Here is a 17911-nt window from a genome sequence, read left to right as displayed (position 1 = left end):
CTGTTCACCTCATTCACGCCAATATCTACTGTTTTTTTTAAATTTTTTTGATTATGGCCATTCTTATAGGAGTAAGGTGGTATCGCATTGTGGTTTTGATTTGCTTTTACCTGATAATTAGTGAGTTGAGCATTTCTTCATATGTTTGTTGGCCATTTGTATATCTTCTTTTGAGAATTATCTATTCATGTCCTTAGCCCACTTTTTGATGGGATTGTTTTTTTCTTACTGATTTGTTTGAGTTCATTGTAGATTCTGGATATTAGTTCTTTGTCAGATGCATGGATTGTGAAGATTTTCTCCTACTCCATGCTGTGGATTGTCTGTTTACTCTGCTGACTGTTCATTTTGCAAAAGCTCTTTAGTTTAATTAGGTCCCAGCCATTTATCTTTGTTTTATTGCATTTGTTTTTGGGTTCTTGGTCATGAAATCTTTGCCAAAGCCAATTTCTAGAAGAGTTTTTCCAATGTTATCTTCTAGAATTTTTATAGTTTCAGGTCTTAGGTTTAAGTCCTTAATCCTTCTTGAGTTGATTTTTATATAACGTGAGAGATGAGGATCCAGTTTCATTCTCTTAGATGTGGCTAGCCAATTATCCCAAGACTGTTTGTTGAAAAGGGTGTCCTTTTCCCACTTTCTGTTTTTGTTTGCTTTGTTAAAGATCAGTTGGCTGTAAGTATTTGGGTTTATTTCTGGATTCTCTATTCTGTTCCATTGGTCTATATGCCTATTTCTATTCCAGTCAGTACCATGCTGTTTTGGTGACTATGGCTTTGTAGTATAGTTTGAAATCAGGTAGTCTGAAGCCTCCAAATTTGTCCTTTTTGCTTAGTCTTGCTTTGGCTATGCGGGCTCTTTTTTGGTTCCATATGAATTTTAGAATTGTTGTTTCTAATTCTGTGAAGAATGATGGCAGTATTTTGATGGGGATTGTGTTGAATTTCTTTCTAATGGGCACTATGTTAAGCTTTGTCAGGAGAGGGTGTCTGAGGAACATTCCAGTAAGATGGGGACTTCTCTTCTGGGTTCTGGTGTGTTTCCATCTGCCACTTCTTGCTCCTGCTGTGTGGTTGTTCAGTAATGTGGGTCGCCCAGAGTGCTCAGGCTCTCAGCAACTGCTCAGCCCTGGCTTGGGCCCAGTGGCCATCTTTCCAGAACCATTTAGATGGAGGTAATGCATATGCCAGGCCTGTTCTGGCCCAGGTGACCCAGAGGCTCCTTTGACATGGGGAGGCTGCAGCCACACCTTTCAGCTCCAGCCTTTTGGGAGAAGAACTCACATTCCAAGTTTGCCCTTCCTTGGATACCCTTCCTCAGCTCCAGGGTACACTGTAGGGATCGTTTTACATTTTTATAGTCATTCTTCTATCAAAACAATAGGTATATCAAATTTCCCAGGTTTCAATTTTTGTGTATTTTCTGGTTCCTAATTGAATCCAGCCTAATGCAAACAGCACTTGGTTTCCAATGGATCTGTAATGCTATTGCTGTCATATATTCACTGTTATGGTTGTGGGGTGGGTGGTTGCTAACTTACCTTTTTGTATTTTTTTTCCCAATGCCAAGTCTTAATTATTCAATGGCTTCTCAGTGCCATTTTTAAACCATTTAGTTACTAAAAAAACAATTAAATTTACTGTTTATATATATAAACTATATATTTAGTATATATATATAGAAATATATATACTAAAAAATTCAATTAAATTTACTGTTTATATATAAACTATATATCTGATAAACTACAGAGTAAACAAACATATTTAATTAAATCTAAAATGTGACATATTTAATTATATTTAATTTAAAATATACACATATATTTTGATTATCTATATACAGATGCTTAATATGATATCCATTGTGTTTTCCTTTTATTATTATTCTTTAAACTTATCTTGATTTCTACTTGCCCATTATTCTTCACATTAATTTTAGAATCAACTTTTCAAATTCTTCAAAAAAGTTTCTGTGTCTGATCAATTGGTATTTAACTAAATTTAAATTCATTTAGGGAGAATGACCAGATTTACAATACTGACTCCTCCCATTCATGAACATAGTATTTTTCTCCAGAAACTTATTTTGTTTATCCAGATCTTGTTTGTCTTTTAATTTAAAAATTATTATTTTTCTCCAAAAATTTACTTTGTTTAATCTACTCTTAGGTAATTATACGTTTTTTGATATTCTAAAGAACAATTACCTTTTAACAATATATTTCCTGATGAATAAGAAACGTTTTCATGTGTTTATATGTATCTTGTACCCAGGAAACTCACTGAATTCTCTCATTAGATCTAAATTTTGTTTGGAGATTCTTCTGAATTTTCTAAGTACACCTTCATATTATCTGCTAATAGTTGCAATTTTCCCTTACTGTTTTCATTTTTTAAATTTCTCAATCTTTTTTAACTTGGTTACTTAATGTAGTCAATACAATGTTTAATAGAAGTGGCAATAAGCATGCTTTCTCTGTTCCTGATTCAAAAGGAATAGATCTAAAATTTTAACACAGTATACTGTTTACTAGAAGTTTTGGTCATATATCTAGGGAAACTCACTAGTATTACTAGTTTGCTATCAATTTTGAATCAAAATTAAGAGTTGAATTTTATAAAATGCTTTTCTCTGTGGAGATAATTATATGATCATTAAAGCAGAAGATTACATTAATAGATTTTCTAAAATTAAAACATCCTTTATTACTGACTATACTCAATCATAAAAGATGTTTCATGATTTGATTCCTTTGATTCATTTAATTAGTGCTTTTGGATGTGGTCTTATAAGTTTAATTACCCAATAATTTTGCTTTCTGATTCTGTCATTGTGCAGTTTTAATACAAAAATGTTTGTAGTATTATAAAATGAGTTGTAATTTTATATTTTTCTCCATAATCTAAAACAAGTTATATAAGAAAAAATATTTATTAATTGAGGGTGCTTTTTTATGAGCATGGATTCATGAGCATGGGAATGAAAATCAACTATAGGTTTCTTGAAACCACTGAGATTATAATTTGTTATCACAGCTTGGCCTAGTCTATTCTTACTGATTTTATAGCCAAATTCCAATTGATCTTCTATTGTTTTTAATTTGAGACTCTGTCCTTCAATTAATGGTTTGAATATAATAAAATTTGCTATGGTTTTTGTTATACTTGGCCTTACTTCTTAAATATTGGGCTTTCTTCGTACAATATGTTTTTCTTGCCTGTTTTTTCCACCTCTTTCCTTCTATTGAATTGTTAATGATTAATTTATTTCATTTTTTCCACAGTTTTCTTGTTTGGAGCTTATTCAATTTTCATTATATTACTAGTTGGCCTTAAAATTTTAACATGCCCAATTGTCTTAATAATGTCTACATTTGACCAGTTTATCCCCACTTAGTCTAAAAAATTCAACAGAACTTAAATTTTTACTGCAATTAATCACTCCGAAATTGTTGTCTCGAATTTTAGTTGTAATTTTAATTCCCCTCTAAATTGGTAATTGTGATTAAAAAAAAGCATTTAGACAATTTACGTAAAAGTTTTATTTTATCGAAAAGACAGTCTATTTAAATACCTAAGTTCATAAATTCTTCTAAAATTCTAAACAATTTATCTAGAATTTTATAAGCAATTTCTTTCCTTATTCCTTCTTGTAGGTTTGTTTTTGATTTAATTTATTTTTTATCAAGAACATCTATTAATTGACCTTTCAATCAGAATCTGAGTGGTAAATTATCTCTCTCTCTTAAATGCCTTCATTTGTATTAATATTTGAAACTGTTTCACTGGAACTTTAGAATTTTGGGCTGTTATTTTTATCTCAGCTTTTTGAAGATATTATTTTATTGTCTTCTTACATTTTTGCCAAGAAGTAAACTGTTAACAATTTTGATTCCTTTGTAAATAACCAAGTCTTTTTACTCTTTAAAAACTTCTCATTTGTAAAACTTTTCTCTTTTTTTTAGATCCTGCATTTTCTCCATAATATACGCAGGTTTGGATCTATATTTATTTATTGAGTTCATATTTATTTTGCTTATTTAATCCAAGAATTTATGCCTTTCACTAATTCTGGAAAAACTTCACCTATTATTTCTTTGATTTTTTTCTGTCCCCAATTAACTCTTTTTTCTTTTATCAACCTTTGTTGAACTTAAGTCACATCCTTTCATTTTAGCCTAGGTGGTCGTTCCATTGTGTTGTCTACATTCATGTCTCTCTTTTGCTTCCTCAATAATGTAGCCATACCCAGCTTCCAGCTTATATATTCCTTTTGAGTCCAGCTTTATTTGATGTTAAATTGTTACAAAAAACTTCGTGGTATTAATAATCATATCTCTAATGCCTTTAAGTGTATTTGCTATTCTTTTTCTTGGTGTCTTTTAGCTTATAGGATTCTATTCCTCCTTTTGCACCTTAAATAATTATTTAAAAACCTATTTTTCACACACTGTAGATTGCTTTATTTCACAAGTTTTTTTGTTACAAGTTCTTCTGTTTGTTGTATCTCCTCTCTTCATCATGGAAATATTTTTTAGGAATTTCTTTAATTTTTGTTGTTCTCTTTTCTCTGCATGTGTTCTATGAGTGCGAGATTATGAAAATGGGATTTCAGAGTAATTTTGGTTTACAACTGCCAGTGCCTTCAGAGGCTTAATTGGTCTGGTATCAGTCCTTATGTAAATTTTTTTGAGATCTCTACACAATTAGTACAGTGTAAATTTGAAATGTATACATGCAGAGGACAGTCTTGGGATTTCAGTTTCTGCAAAGAGACTTTAAAAGAAATACAGAATCCTAGTCAGACACAGAAACATAATTGTTTCTTGGGACTTTTCTGGGCCTGAAGGTACAACTTCTCTAAGTCAATTTTCACCAAGTAGGAAGATTTCCCAGGGTTCAAATCTCATTCAGGGATTCCAGTTCCAACTGTGAACTTGTCCTCTGCCCCTGCCTGTGAAATACTATCCTGATCTTGACATGTTGGGCTCATTTTAGATGTCATATTTCCCTCGTCTTTCATTTTAGATCTCATTCTGAAGTGTTGCCTCATGTGTTTTGTTCTTCTGACTTCAAGTTACTGAGACTTGGTCATTTTTGTCTGTCTTTCAAGGTTAGCTAAGTATTTTGCCTCGTGTTTTGTTCTTCTGACTTCAAGTTCCTCAGACTTGGTCATTTTTGTCTGTCTTTCAAGGTTAGCTAAGTATTTTCTTTACTTTTGTTTAATTGTCATATCTTAGCATTTGTAAGTATTTGGAGTGAGGTAGAAGTCTGCATCATTTCAGTCCACCATGTTTTGAACTTGACTTCAGTCATTTTTAAATACATGCTTTCTTATTTTAATTTTTTGCATAATTATATTTACATAGACTGTGAATTTTTACGGCCTATTTTCTATTATTAAGGTTCTTGCCAAATATGAAATAAATCTTTCTGAAGTATTTGTACTATCTTAGGGTTCTTGCATCATTGTCTAAATAATGTAGAGTTGTCGTTTTATCACTAGCATTTAGTATTGGGTAATATATTGATTTATTTTTGCTAAATTGAGAGGTAATCTAGAACCCAGATTTACTATACCTATATCTATATATTATAGTGGCAATTTGTTAATAAACTAATGAATTGTATAATGTTTGAATTGTATTGGAAAATCAGAATAGCATTTAAAAAGGTTTTGGTGTCAAAAAAATACGTCAGATACTTAGAATATTTTAAAAGCAGTGTGTAAATGAAGGTATCATAGATCAGAGTCTGACTTTATGGCTCATAAAACCCCTCTACCTTTTTGATGTTGTAGTGTTGATCTAATTTAGGTGCTGACTCTTGCAGTCACAGCTCACAGGGGCTGGAATAGAAATTCAGAACATGAGATTGTCAGCTCCCAGTGAGAGATGTGTCAGGCAGAATGAATGAATTCTCATGTTAGCCTGATCATTACATTTTCTCTATATAGATGAATATATAAACATAAAAATAATTATATAGTTGTTAGGTTATTTTGGAATCAGAACAAGAAGGGGTGTTAACAACTTTTTGAATATTTGATATCATCAGGGCTCAAAACTTGATATGTGAGTTCCTTTCATAGAAATGTATTCGCTCAATGGACCTATACTCACATTCATCTGACACTAGATCTTCATTCATAGAGCTCAGATAATCATTGCTTATGTGTTCTCAATGGCTCCTCTGTATCTATGCTTCTATTGCTAAATAATCTTACTTAGGGTTGCCATCTGCCATTTTGAATCATATCCCTATTTTCAATCAGGTTTTGGCTAAGTTTTGTTAACCTTGCAGTCATTTTCTCCCCTGAAAGCAACTGACTTTGAAATACTGCTGCTGCCTTTTTCCACCATGATTATTCCTATAATTAGCTGCTGAGATTTACCAAACTTTTCCTACCGAGGCACATGCTATACTTTTTGATACTCATTCTCTCATTTAAACTTAGAAAACAAATATGAAACAGAAAATGTTATACCTATTTTGCTGATCTATAGAGTTCTAAATGACTTGTCTAACTGTCTAGTAAGAAAGTAGCAAAGAGTCAGAATTTATATTTACTCTAAAGCACTTCTACCGACTTTCACAATAACTGGCTCTTGGAACCACGCTTCTTTTTGACACTAAATCTTAATATATTAGATCAGGACTGTGGTGATTATTCTCATTTTATATGTGAAGAAACAGATCTAGAAGTCTGTATTTATCTAAGACCAAAATCCAATTAATTACTAGCCAAGCTGGGACTGGAACCATGACCTTTAGAGTATGAGTCCTGGGAATTTTCCGAAGTTATTTTCTCTTCCTTATTTTCCTTCTACAGCTGTGCTCCTTCATATGTGAACCATTTAATTTGCAAAGTTGCCTGAAGAGATGAGTCATGAAATTATTAAGTTTTATGTTGACTAATGGTATTTACTTATCTATATAGACACATGTTATACACATGTGAAGAAATGACTACTTCCATCATTACTAGGACACAGATACTAAGTTTTTTGGATGTGAGGATGGGCTTTCTTTTTTTTTTGAAATGGAGTCTTGCCCTGTTGCCCAGGCTGGAGTGCGGTGGTGTGATCTCAGCTCACTGCAACCTCTGCTTCCCGGGTTCAAGAGATTCTCCTGCCTCAGACTCCCAAGTAGCTGGGGCTACAGGCACGCACCACCACAGCCGGCTAATTTTTTTTTATTTTTAGTAGAGACAGGGTTTCACCATTTTGGCCAGGATGGTCTCAATCTCCTGACCCTGTGATCCACCCGCCTCGGCTTCCCACAGTGCTGGCATTACAGGCATGAGTCACCGCGCACAGCCGAGTTTCCTTTTTTTCTTCTTTTTCTCTAAGCTATCCATCCTTTTTAACCCAGTGAGCAAGTTTGAACGTTTTGCACACAGTCTGAAAAATTAGGATTACAAATTCTGTTTCAAATAAAGCCTTAAACAGACAAACAAAGTAAGTGTAAAAACTACTAGCTAGTATTCAGCTGTCTATAACTAGCTAAGTATCTCACTAGGAGTATTCACTTTTTCTTATATCCTGAATCGAAAGTTTGTGGCTTTGCACAGCATGGATACTTTCTAGTTAAAATTCAGAAGCATTATCATTGTCCAGCTGAGCTGCTATGTGGGTCAACCATTCCAAGACTTCATCTTTTTTATTTTTAAAATGACTGAAATAGTATTGTAAAGAATTCAGTCCTTTGAGGCTAGCAATATATAGAAATTATATGACTGTAATCCCAGATGGAAGAGTTTTTTGGTTTTGTATTTAAATTTTGAGGGAACATTATGCCTGTGCAAGATGTCAGCTTGGCAGGTTTGAAGATCAAAGTTCTTTGTTCATGTACAGCATATATGCCAAAGCTAAGACATCTCTCCTACCCCATTGTGCTACTAACTCTTAATAATAGCTGCCAATTCCAGCAAGGGAGAAAACAGTTAAATGCCCATGCGCATCCCTCCTTCGTTGAGTCTGACAGGCAAGGTGACATTGTGATGATGAATTACCAATGATGGAGTCGCAAGGAATTGAACAAATGAAGCATTAGTATCCTGAGTAGCAGCCAAACAACGTTTCCTCAAAAAAGTCATCTCATCAGGTCCCCTCAAAGACTGAGAACCCTGTAACTTCAAGGATAGATTTTCAAACTTTAGAATTGACTAACCAATGTAAAATCTAAAATATGAGAGTAGTATTTTTTAAGAAAACAAATGAAGTCTCCCCTTTTCTTTGCTTTTCATTTTTAGGGAGGATAGGCCAGCTTTGTGATAAATTTGTTTTTTTTTTTTTTTACAATACTTAAAATATAATTTTCCATTAAAATTTGACATAGTCGGCTCAGTTATTTAAAACTTAGCAGCTGACAAAGTTTCGTTTCATCATTTAAAAAACTGAGAGGTTGTTTTTCCTAACATAACAACTATTTTAAAATTTGGGCTGAAGTAAAAATTATTGACAAAATATTATTGTAGAACAGTTTGGTAAAATGAGAAGGTCCATTCTTTACCAATCTCAACTTGTATAAAGAAAATTTTCACGTGGCTAACTAACAAATATTTATTCAGTACTCACCCATGTGCCAGTTTCTATTAGGTATTGAGGTTATAAAAATGGTTTCTGAGGTTAGGCACAATGGCTCATGCCTGTAATCCCAGCACTTTGGGAGGCCGAGGTGGGCAGGTCACGAGGTCAGGAGATCGAGACCATCCTGACTAACATGGTGAAACCTCACCTGTATTGAAAAAAAAAATACAAACAAAATTAGCCAGACGTGGTGGCACGCACCTCTAGTCCCAGCTACTTGGAAGGCTGAGGCAGGAGAATGGCTTAAACCCGGGAGATGGAGGTTACAGTGAGCCAAGATCCCACCACTGCACTCCAGCCAGGGTGACAGAGCAAGACTCTATCTCAAAAAACAAAAACAAAAGTGGTTTCTGCTGCTTCTTATGAATTTACTGTATGGTGGGAGAGGAGAGACATATGAATAAAGAGAATAGTAACAAACCAGAGACAGTACAATTAGAAGAGGTGACACAATGCTACCTGAAAGAGGCATCAGGTAATACCATCTACCAGAGGTAACAATGGAGCTTATCTTACTGGATAAGACTGAAGTTGGCCATGCAAAAGGGAGGGGATTCCAATCCTAAAACAATCATAGTACCACAAGAGCAAGCACTACTAGAAATAATCTCATCTAAGCAAAACCATTTCACCAAACTCCCTTTTAGAACTGCAGTCTGACTCGGAAAAGTTTAGGTTTTCTGCTAATTAAAAGCCCAAACTGGGGGATGCTTGTTAGTTTGCGTTGCAGTGATCATATTCTTTGTGTTTTCTTTGCTTTTTGGTATTGTCTTATTTGACAAGGAAGAAGCTAATTTTGTTTCATTCAACTTTTACTAGGCCCCTAGTGTGTATTATGCCTAACTCAATCATCTTTTTTTTTCTTTGTACTGATCTGAATGCGAGGATTTTTCTATTAATTTTGACAGTTCATTGAATCTTAAAAGTTTGCTTCAAGGTTGAATTAACTATATATTTAGATCTAGAATTTCCTAATGTCAAAAATAATGTTCCATTCTAATTATTGTTAAGAAAGTTGTATACATATTTCCAATGGAAGGAACTTACTTTACTAAGATTTTGCTGTCACAATGCAAATAATTATAGATAAGGTACCTCTTGGTGACTTGTGTTTGTAAGTAAAAGGGACCATTGACTTTTTCTAGTTTTGTCTATGATTTTTCACATTTCAGTTAAACAAATACCTTCAATACAAAATGCAGTTGCCTTTATCATTTACAAAGCATAGAGTACAAAATATTCTTCCCTATTCACCAATTAGTTTGGAAAATAAGAGAAGTTGGTCAAACTTCAGGTCCTTGAAAACATTAAAACTTAAAGGGTTTCAAAGCCTCTAAATGCTAAAGCTTTGAAATTTTTCATATGCAAATTTCAATGGTGCATCACATAGAACTTTAAGAAATCAGATGGCTTTTTTTTTTTTTTTTTCCTTAAACACAGCAGCATTTTAGGATAATGTGTGCTAGCTTCTCTGTTTGTGTAACAGTTTCTGAAACGGATCTTTTCAAGCATAGTAACGGGTTTGAATTGTGTTTGCCTAAAGGCTGTGAAAACCAGAAACTGTGAAATGGAGTTCAAGCACAGCCCTTTCATAACTGGCAGAAGTTCAGCTGTAGTTTTGGGTAGTTTGGTCAGCGGTTTCAACAAATACTTTGAAAACTTATCTATATATAAGCATTCTTTTACTGAGCTGTTGTAAGCGAGTATTGAAGAGTAAATTCTTTATTTTTCCATCCAGTATGCACTTTCTAAATTTGTGGGAATAGAGACCACTCATTGAATACATTTGCTGGGTTCACTGCCAATTGGGATGTATGAATAATTGATACACACTGGATTTACTATCTTTCATTGCAAATCCCTTTACACATTATACCAGGATTATGGCTTAGGAAATGAGGTGGGTGTGAACCACACTTCAGAAGTCCAATCTTATTATTCATTGCTTCAAATACCTCTGCTTTATGTATTTTTTTCGAAAGTTTAATTCAACTATAGAAATAAGATGAAAAAGCAAAAAAGATCTATCTAAACTGTGATCCCACGCTATGTTTCTTCTAGTCTTCTGATTTTTTGTTTTGAAATGAAAGTTCATGATCAAATCTAGTGGGCCAAAAGATGTCATAATTAAAACTATCGTAAAATCCAACTGGACGCCCTTTCATTCAACAAACCTTTATTGAAGCCCTGCTTTTGACCCAAAGCCATTAGAATGTATGAAATCACTCAAGGAAACTGTCAAGCAAGTTCTGGGGCCAAGGATTCTTCATGATCTCTTATTTGAAGGGGATTCCAAAGTTCTTCATATCCTAATGCTGTATTATAAGGTTTTAAATTTCTATTGGGATTTATGATTTGTAAGCCTTCTCACATGTAAAATATCCATTTCATAAGGAAAGAGTTATAATAAGTATGTGGATTTCAATTCTGAGCCTTCTGCTTGCTGGGAGGGTAACTGAATTGCTCCTGTTCCAACTTCAGCAGCAGCTTCAGCAGTGGCTACATGTTCTGGTGGCCTCAGCTCTCCCTGAATGGATACCTGAGGTCACCTCCACAGGATGACCCTGGCTTTGGGTTTAGCCACCTCCATGGCTAGGAAGGCTAGGGGTAGTTTTCTGCTTTTGCTATTACTTGGGCTCCCTCAGATACCCCTTAGCTATTTCTGCTTTTCCATTACCTGTGTGGACATTTCTTGAGTTTAAATTCTCTCCGTTTGAAATACCTAGAGTGGTATTTGTTTTCCTGACTGATATACCTCTTTACACCTCCATTCCCCAACCCCTTGAAAATGAAGATAAAAAAACAACTTCAGAGGGCTGTTTTGAGGATTACAATAGTGAAATACCTGAAGGATGAAGTCAGAGGGTGGAATAACAGACAAACCAGCTGTGGGGGGAAGGGTGTCATGGTGGGAGAACAGCTAGAAAAGGTTGATAGAAAGAAAAGAGCATTTACTCAGGGCTTCCTTTCTCCTAAGCACCCTAATTTGGTTAATAATCTTTATTTTCATTTTTAAGATGAGAAAAATGAGGCTTGTAGATTTGAAGCAGAGTACCATTTATTCTATGGAAGTAGAACCCCAATCTGTTCAGACTCTAAATTTATCTCCTGTCCACCTTGATGACTGCTTTTGAGAAGTAAATGATGTTGAATTAGGCAGGCTCCATTTTTAGGTATGGGATTTATAGTCATTGACAAAATGCAGAACAAAATTTTTTAAGTGACCTTTCCTCTTTGTTTACCTGAGTTAAAAAATACTATTTAATTAGAACACACACATACTTTGTAGAAAAAGGAGAGTAGTTTTACATAGGTTTATGGGGTATTAACTATTCCCTAGCATTCTGGTCTAGAAAACCTCTTAGGTCATGTCAAATCTCCAGTTGTTTACATTTTTTAGCCCTTTGCCAAGATGATTAAGGTAAGTCATGAATCAAAAATGTTTTGCTTTTAATTGCCCATATTGTCCATGTAAATGCCACCTTAAATTACCACCTGTTTCCCTTTTAACTGTAAGATGTTTTATGTGCAGTGTCCAGTAACTCATTTTCTACCATCAAAAATAAGTCAGATAACAGGTTCACAAATCATTTGTGGAAAATACAAATCTCTGATTTGAAAAAAAGAATACCTTAAGTAAATATGCCAGGTGTGGAAGCGAGATACAGTAGCAGGTGCAAATTCTCACCTTAATTTTTAAGTTGGTAAACCTTAGAAGGACGTGGAGAAGTGTCTATGTGATAAAATTAAGGATCATTAAAATTTGTTAAAGACATTCCTTTGAGGTTTTGGCAGTTTTACAGGCCAAACAATATAGTTTATGTAAGGAAAATTACATGGAAAAAATGATTTAATAGCATGACAGGATACATGAAGAGAACTTCAAAAGCTGTTGACAGCTGTGGAGGGTGAGCTCATATTTTGTGGAATGGAGCAGAGAGGACAGGTGGGCACAGACCTCAAATTTCCCATATGTGTGATACCTGGGAGGTCTACCAACTGCTGGGAGAAGTGATGATTTAAGGGAGGGAAACCAACTAGACACACGTAAATGAGGGAACCAATATTGATAAAAAGGAATCTCAAGGAATGTGGACATTGTTTCCAAGAATTTTGTTCATGTTCACTTAATTGATTTTTACTTTGTTTCCCATTAGATGTTTTGTTTTTGCATTCATTTGCCTAGGGTCATACCACCACGGATGCTCTCCTTATGTTTATAGACTGAGCAAAGCTTAGTCAGAAGTTAGGTTGGGAGGGAAAAAAAGACCACCTAGGAGAGTTGTGCATGGTATCACTTAATGCCAAAGTTTGTTGATGCAGTAAGAAAACCATGAATATAATATGGATTCTAAAGTTAGAACCTAAAAAAAAAATCTGGCATTGAGATAAAGTTAGAAAACAGTTGTATGACCTTTGATTACTGTACTTGAATTATTCTATTTAATCTTCATTTGTTGCTTATATTATAGGATACTATTTGAGGAAATTAATACATAGCATTTGATAACTACTTGATCCCCAGCACTGGGCCAAGTAGTTCACATGACTATCTCATTTAATCTCACAGTAACTCTCCGAAAGATGCACTGTAATTACTCCTGCATTGCACATGAGGAAACAGAGGCTCAGCATCTTCAATCTATTAGTATAATTAGAGCCCAATGAGGACAAGGAGAGACAATGGATGGGATTGGTGGATAAGACTTAGCCTGTGAAACAGTGCCAAGATTTTAACATTTTTCGGAGTTTAATAATGTCTTAAAATTTTTAAAGTTAACTTTGAGGCTACAGGAGTAAGCAAATATGCTGCCACAAAGAAGCCATCTTTTGGGCAAAATGTGCCTCAAAAAACCTTTGGTACTACCTGAAGAAATAAAGAGATTTTTTAATCATAAAGGGATAGAGACCCCAGGATTCATGCCAGTCTCCAATTTATTTAAAATTCTTCCCACAATTTCAACATCCTGCCAGCACTGACTGTGAATGAACGTGGCTAGGAGAATACATAAATTGTGGCTGCGCCATTAATCAGGTGCGATCTTTCAAAGTATCATAAATTTCAGTGATCAATGCCAAGTCTCATTGTGATGACTTGGGGACTAAACCCATGGATCAGCCTGACAGAGACAAATAAGAAGCTAAATAGGGATGTGATAGTCTGTTAGGGGTGGGAGATACTTGTTATATTTTCAGACGTGTCATTTATTAAAAAAAAAAATACTGGATAATTTGAAACTCTTCATGTCTCTCATCTATGATTCCTTATGCTTATAAGTAGAATTTTGTGTCATTTCTTGCAGATTTTATTTATTTTGATTTGAAATAGAAAATATTAACATTCAAGTAGTTATTTTTCAAAGCATATATTATTTCTGGCAGAGTTTCAAATGAACTAGACTTAAAAACAGTACAAAATTTGTATTACACAGTTCTTTCTTGTGAGTTTATACTTTTACTTGAAAAGTCAATGAAAACTTTTAGGATTTGTTTAAATTATTTTTTTCTTACAATGCAATAGTATTAATGACTGCATTTTGAAAATTTAATAACAATATGAACAGAAATAGATATTTGCCTTTTCATTATTATCTTACTAGTAAGTCTTCTTAAAGATAGTCAAATAAAATTTTTTAAATCTATTTTTTTGAAAACCAACAAAATGTAATCGTGGTTAATGTCGAGTAACTTCCCTGTGATATTCCTTCTTACTCAAGGTTCAGTCAGTGCTTGGTTTAAAAACAATAGAAGCTGCTCTACGTGTCTATGGTAATACATGGAATGAGAGGCATTCACAGTTGTGGGAAACCAGTGGAGTGAAAGGCGAGAAGCTGTCACTAACTCTCAGCCTGCAGAATGGAAGTGGTAGATCTCAAGAGCTTGCTTGGGAGCTGCCACAGAACTCAAGTGCTTCTAGGAAGTTCCAAATGACTACTGTAGCCAGCTGCACTGAGATGAGTGGTTCCCAAGAAGCCGTATCAGCTAAAGCTGCCTATAGCACCTAAGTAAATATTTTGCAGAAGTTCACCCTGAACTTCCTTGACACTTCACATCTGATATGTACTCATGTGTCTGGGTGAACCTGCCTCAAGTGAATATCGTCATTTTCTTCCCTTTTACTTTCCGAAGTTCACAGAAGTGACTGTCAGTGATGGAACTAACTATACAGGAAACCACACAGGGAAAAGGATTCTGGGGAATGTGGTTCTAGTCTTCTCTTCGCAATGCAGAGAAGACCACCAATGGGAGTGGCAATGATGTTAACCTGACAACAGTTAATCCAGCACAGTCCACTCGTATTTCATCTCAGCATCCCTTGACACTCTTTTATCCACATTTAAACTTCTGTCTACTTCTACCACCAACAAATCAGGATTTTAATATGACACATATATACACATATCCCTCATATGACCAGAGCCATGCTCACCTTCTCTGGAACATGGGAGGCTTCAAAGGCCCATATGTCACCATTTCCATCTCTAAATCATGTTCATTTCTTTCTTAGCCCAGTCAAATCTCTCTCTCTCTCATATCCTGTAACATAAAGACCAGATTAAAAGGTTAAGGTTATGAATACAATATAGAAAATAAGGTAGAAGACTTGCCTTTTTACTTCACAGTGATCAAAATGAGCTATATTTGGACTTGATAAAGCAACATCAGGCATCATGTAGAGATCTTGGACATTAAGTTTGAAACTTTGACCACTTAGGTTGTTTCCTTTGGGGAGGATGAGTGTATTTGCCTGCATTAAGAAGAGTAAACCCAATATTTGGTAGCCAAAAACCAGGTATTTTGTCATTAGAGTTTGTTATGAAATATTTCTGGTCCACTTGAACAAATGGTGGGATTGCATTCCTTCCATGCTTATAAGTAGGTGTGGCCATGTGACTTGTTTTAAACAACGGAATGTGAGTGGAGATGATGTGTGCCATATCTGTCTGTGAGCTCCAAAAACCAGTGCAAGATTTGCCATTCTTTCTCTTTCTGTCCCATGGATTCTGGCAATGCTATACATTCAAGCGGCTCTGTGAACCTGGGTTTTAGAATGGGGATGATGAGTAACAGAGCCTGACTTAGGCTCTGATAAGCATACAATGTACAGAAAGAAAAACATATTTTACTATATTAGGCAACTGAGATTTGGGTGTTGCTTATGACTGTAGCTTAATATATCCCATTCTGAATAATATAGTCAATATTAACTATGAAAATAGATATATTTACCAAGTTTAAAGTCCAAAGCTTTTAAATATTTGAAGAGTAAAAGTTAGAAAATGATCTTGACATTTAATGCAGCTTAGAAAAGAGAAGGACATAGAATTGGTTTAATATATTTCTGATTGTATCAAGGTTTTATTAGATAGCATAGCTATTTTTCATAAGGTTCTATCACAGTCCAGATTATGGGTCATGAAGGGTTAAAAATCACCATGATCCTGATCTACCTATAAAGTATTTGGAAGTACTGCTTACCGGCAATTTTCTGTCCTGAGGCTCATGGCGGTGACCTGAACCAATCAATTTGTAAGCATAGACCTAGCACTGTTCCAGGTGCATGTAGACATAGAGAAGTAGAAGTCTTATTCTTCTTGTAAAATTTGTCCAAAATCAGGGTATAACGAGGATTAAGTCACCAACTTCCCTGGGAGAAGTATATCATAGCAAAATAAAAAAGGAGACAAATGAAAGGGTCGGTCTGAGTTTTTAATATGGTGTTATTTAAGTTTTGAATTTTAATTTCAGCTTATGAAGGGTGGGGATATAATGACTATAAGTTTGTTGTGAAGTTAATCAATATGTCAGACACAGTAGTTGCTCAATAAATATGTTGGATTTTTAATATTCATCTTTGTTAATTTTATTCCGAATATGCATATGGGGTGTTTGGGATCAGAGATGGATGGCTTAGTAATTACTTAATAGTAAATAACAAGTGTATAAGCCTCCTTGCCCCACTGCTTGTCCTCAGGGCAATGTAATGAGAATCAATGGGATTTTTTTCCCACCTGAGTAGCCAGAAAGTGCATACACAATAAATGAGAAAAAAAATGACTTTTCTCTGCTTATAAAAGGAAAGGAGGAAGCTGTCTCCCTCCACTCCTAAAAGCATCTTTTCGGAAATGTAATGGGCCTCAACCCTAACTTTCATTTGATGTTGTTATTGACTGAATGCTTTAATATGTCTATAGACATTTATTTACATCAAGTATATATGTTAATTTTTCAGCAAAAAAGGGTGGTTAACTTTCCCAGTGTTTCTCAATAATGGATAGAAAGCCTTCAATCACCCAAGTCCCATGGAACAACTTTTTCCTTCTTAAAATCCTATTAACTCAACTGTTTGGCAGAATTGAAAATAAGTTTCAGCAACTGACCATGTCTAGAAGGCAGTGATGTATGGCCATGGCAATAGGGCAGTAATGCTGCAAGATGTTTTCTTCTGAATTTAACTAGAAAGTCATGGATCATGAGAAACCCTTTTATAGACAATGTGAAATTGAACAGGGAAATACACTCCAATTACTGGCCTACATAAATATCCAAAGGGAACAAAGAGCATCAGTCAGGAGGCTATTGTCTTCCTAATTATGTTTCAAATTGGAAATGGCAGCTTGTTTTCTTCCTCACATAATAGTTCTCTAAATAAATTGTCTTCTCCCTCTGTCTGCTGTTCTCTTGAGGATTTGGTTATATAGGGATAAAGAACTTGTGGTTGTGAAAAGCATGGGTTATGAGCCAGCTAGCTTCCTATGCCAAGAGAGAAAGCAGGAATGAACACTGAGGTTATGACGTGTTGTAAACCTGATAAGTTTAGCAATTCTATTTGTTGTGATTTGGGTGCTACAGAAGACTTTTATAAATTTTATACCTTCTCTGATGGTTAGAATATTGACATAGTGTACTGTAATGAATAGCTTTGCTTCCTGAAAATCACATATGGAATATTTGATAATACCCCTATCTTAAATTGCCTTGGTATTTCTTCAAAATAAGAATTTATCTGATGGAGATTTAAGAGAATAATGTTCATTACTATTAGTTAATTCATACCATCAATTTGCTTTGTCTTTATCCATCATTTTAAAAAAAATTATTAACTTTAAAATTTGATACTGAAATATTTTTTGTTTTGCTTAATGACTTTCTTTAATTATGAATTTCTTCCATTTTTGTGAATATTACTTGGTTTAAGCTTTGCCAGTGAAATACCATCTCAATTATAAGGTAAAAAATTTAGATAATTGCCATCAAATATCTAGGGTTGGATTTTGCATGACTAATCTCTCCCAAGCTTGTTTGTTTATTTTTAGTAT

The 17911-nt window shown here is 34.5% G+C and overlaps 2 long non-coding RNA genes across 3 annotated transcripts in view; one reads left to right on the top strand and one right to left on the bottom strand.

The window, feature by feature from the left end:
• The window catches only part of LOC129532071 (uncharacterized), a 120046-nt gene that overhangs the window by 88841 nt on the left and 13294 nt on the right, over positions 1–17911 (top strand). The window lies entirely within an intron of this gene.
• Positions 8605–16229, bottom strand: LOC134756642 (uncharacterized). Its single transcript, XR_010129578.1, has 3 exons — positions 16071–16229; positions 15022–15128; positions 8605–8739 (listed from the first exon to the last, which is right to left on the bottom strand). It is a non-coding gene; the product is annotated as an uncharacterized lncRNA (long non-coding RNA).

Source organism: Gorilla gorilla, chromosome 11 (genome assembly GCF_029281585.2).
Source record: "Gorilla gorilla gorilla isolate KB3781 chromosome 11, NHGRI_mGorGor1-v2.1_pri, whole genome shotgun sequence".
Taxonomy (NCBI): domain Eukaryota; kingdom Metazoa; phylum Chordata; class Mammalia; order Primates; family Hominidae; genus Gorilla; species Gorilla gorilla.
Note: the sequence above shows the minus strand (reverse complement) of the source record. Positions and strands in the feature narration are given on the sequence as shown.